The 3,712-nt window shown below is 38.9% G+C and overlaps 1 pseudogene; it reads right to left on the bottom strand.

Moving 5' to 3' along the window:
• Positions 1 to 2,072: 2,072 nt before the first annotated feature.
• On the bottom strand, positions 2,073 to 2,996 carry LOC142446825 (olfactory receptor 7C1-like; annotated as a pseudogene).
• Positions 2,997 to 3,712: the final 716 nt, after the last annotated feature.

The following is a 3,712-nucleotide window of genomic DNA, read 5'->3' as shown; positions in this document are numbered from 1 at the left end:
GCTGTGTTGAGACCAAGCCCCGCCACAGGCTCCAGATGGTCCCAGCTTTGGCAGATACAGTGGCTGGGCTAAGGTCAAACCCCAGCCGGCTTCCACTGAGGTGAGCCAAAAGCCCCCAGCCCCTCAAAACCCCGTGGGTCTGTGCCTACTTATCTTTATGATGCTCCTCCTGTCATCCAGCACTGTTGAATTTCCCTCTAAGCAACTCTCCTGGACTGGATTCTGCGGAGTCCCTCTGGTATGTGTCACTCCGTCGCCATCTTCCTGGAAGTCCCCCATTACACCTTATTATCTGACTTCTGATAGACAAATATTTTAGAAACCATTATTGTTCATTATAAAGACTATGCACAATAACATATGTTCCTCTGATAACTTTTGATTGGACAGTGGCTTTCGAATCCATAAAATCTCTTTCCTTCAGAAAAATAACTTTTCCTGACTTATTTGGTTTTATGTTGTACTGCTTCTTGAAAAAAGATTTTTTAAATTATACTGTGAATAGGTCTTTCATGTGGCCTTTGAAAAATGATTCCCAAATCCTGAGCTCAACACTTTCAATGACCACTTTGTCTATTATAAGTAGTAACAACCAATTACCTTCCCTATACTTCTCATCCTGACATTTTGCTGAAAATGATCAAAACACATGATCACCCAGCACTTCTCTCCTCACCAAAAGTTAATCTGTTGGTGGTAATACTTTACATAATAACACTGTCACTTCACTGCACTTAACAGCACCCACTTTACTAATAATAGAGATAGATTAAAGAAGGCAGAGTTAGTAATCCTTGGAGAACTAGTCATACCTTAAAACAAACTTGGAAAATTCAACGATATGATTTTGTTTCTCTACAACCAAATTCAGACCAAAGGTGTTAGATTTCAATCTCTAGAGAAGCAAATATTATGAAACTCATAAATATCATAAACAGCGACCACATTCAGACCAAAGGTGTTAGACTTCATTCCCTAAGGAAGCAAAAATTATGATACTCATAAATATCATAAACAGAGACATTTATATCAAGAAAATATCTCACACAGCTACAGACATGAATAGGTCCAGTCTGGTTTCAAATACAGAGTGCAAAAGTTAATAAATAGACTTCTCCTGACTGGTCAGGTTTTGTGGGTTCAGCAGTAATAACATGGCTTCAAATGTAGATGAATTCAATGGCATTAGGTCAGGCTGGTCACTGGAGAGAAGAGTAAATACAAGACTCACAAGTCAGAAGAAAGGTTGCCTATTGCTCTCAGTATTGGCAGCAATATGACAGGTCATTGGTTCAAATCCATTGGTTCAACAAGGCTCATCAAGAAGCGAACACAATTCCTCACAGCATCCACTTGTATGAGGATTGGGCTACACACCCAAATAAATGTTCTTGCAACTGGATCAGGGCTGTGACCTGAGTGAAAAGGTTATAATCCACCCTCATTTCATACAGTCAATTGACTGTTAAGAGCAGAACCCATGCCAGAATTGATGACATTGAGTTACAGAACATCATGGGGGATGACCAGGCTGTACCTGCCAACTCACTGAGAATACTGACCATTCAATTGACACAAACCAACTCTCAAAAACATGCATATATAGTTCCAAATCAAAATTTTCAACAAGATTTCACTTTAAAGAAAATAATATAGAAGATCAACTATGTCATACCAGAATGGATCACAAAAAACAGGCTATCTGAACAGGAATGTGAACATTTATATCTGAACATTTTCAGGTTTGAGAATAATAATAAGCTGTTCCCATGACACAATTGTATGCTGTTATATTCTGTGATTAGCAGTTGAGGATGTTTCATATTTCAACCTGCAGTCACCCTAAAATAATTGCCTGTTGAGAGAGGATTTTGTACAAATAAAATACCTTTGAAAGAAATATACAGGAAACATAGGTGTATTATGTATAAAAGAAAACAAGTTTGAATTGGGATTATAAAGCAGATGAGCGTGCTAAGGAAAGTACGATTTAGATATTTGCAATTTTTACCTCTCTTTCTCATCAGTAGCTCTCTAATCTAGAAATTGTTCTCCTTTGTAGAGAATAATTTTCAACTGCAAAATTTCCCTAGGACCTGCGTTATGTCCTTGTTTCTAAGAATGTAGAGAAAGGGGTTCAGCATGGGTGTGGCTACAGTGTACATTACTGAGGCGATTGAACTGGACCTGGAATTTTGAGTAGCTGCAGAACTGAGATTAACCCCAAGAATGGTACCATAAAACAAGGAAACCATGGAGAGGTGGGGCCCACAAGTGGAAAAGGCTTTATACTTGCCCCCAGCTGATGAAATTTTCAAAATGAAGGACACAATCTTCATGTAAGAGAAAAGGATCCCACTGAATGGAATAACACCCAGAACCCCAGCTGCAAAATAAATTACTAAGGTATTGAGGAATGTGTCAGAGCAAGCAAGTTGTACTATCTGGTTAATTTCACAGAAAAAATGGGATATTTCCAACTCTGTACAAAAGGACAAACGTAAAACCATTAACCCATGTAATAGAGCATCCAGTACCCTCAGTAACCAGGAGACCAGAAGTAGGAGACCACAGAACCTTGAGCTTATGTTGACCGTGTAGTGCAGTGGGTGACATATGGTCACAAACCAGTCATAAGTCATCACTGCCAACAGGAAATGATCTAATTATCCAAAAACCATGAAAAAAATATACATCTGGGTGATGCAATGATCACATGTAATGACTCTGTTCTGCATCTGGATGTTCAGCAGCATCTTTGGGACAGTGGTGGAGGTGAAACAGATGTCAGCAAAGGGGAAGTTGGAGAGGAAGAAGTACATGGGTGTGTGGAGGTGGTTGTCCTTGATGATGGCCAGGATGATGAGCAGGTTCCCAGTAAAGGTGACCAAGTACATAGACAGGAACAGTCCGAAGAGGACAGGCTGAAGCTCTGCCTCTTCTGAGAGCCCCAAAAGGATGAAATGTTGAAAATGTGTGTGGTTTCTTGGTTCCATGTAGCCGAAGAAAGTACTGGAAAAGAAAAGTGCAATGCAAACTTAGATATAAGAAGTTAACACCGGTTTAACAGACATGCTGTATATTCTATTTACCATGCAAATCAATTCCAATATAATATCTCTAGATGTATACCCTTCAGTTGAGAATGTCATAAATCCAGCATTCTCAATCTTTTGACAGCACACCTGACGAGCCTCCCTGTCTTTGAATCACATCTTTTTAAAAAAGCAATAGAAATGCTATGACTTTCATGAAACATGGTTTCGTTCATTCAACAAATGTGTTTGAGTAATTTAGTACACCTAATATTCTTGTAGTCATTGAAAATATAAATTCTAAACCATTGCCCTTATTTCATGAGTAGTAACAGTAGTATTTCAAAGCTAATGAGAAGCCAACTAAGTTGTACCTAGTGACGTCTCCTCATCCAGATGGAAGAAGAAAGATGAAAATTGGCAGACACCTGAAAAAAATGAGGCTAAGAGACTGATGGAGTCTGCCAACATCAGTTTCCTCACTCTGAAAGCGAAGAACTAGATGGTGTTGGTCTACAAATACCACCTGCTCTGAAAAATTTCACATTAGAAGGTCCTAGATAGAATGGGTAGGTGAGGAGGGGAGATTGAACTGAACTGAACACACATCCAGCTATAATAATTAAATATTTAAGATCAACAGGGCAACATTTCCTTAAGAACAAAGTTCAGAGATA

Source organism: Tenrec ecaudatus, chromosome 1 (genome assembly GCF_050624435.1).
Source record: "Tenrec ecaudatus isolate mTenEca1 chromosome 1, mTenEca1.hap1, whole genome shotgun sequence".
In the NCBI taxonomy this organism is placed as follows: Eukaryota; Metazoa; Chordata; class Mammalia; order Afrosoricida; family Tenrecidae; genus Tenrec; species Tenrec ecaudatus.
The sequence above is the reverse complement of the archived record's forward strand: the minus strand, read 5'-3'. Positions and strand labels throughout refer to the sequence as shown.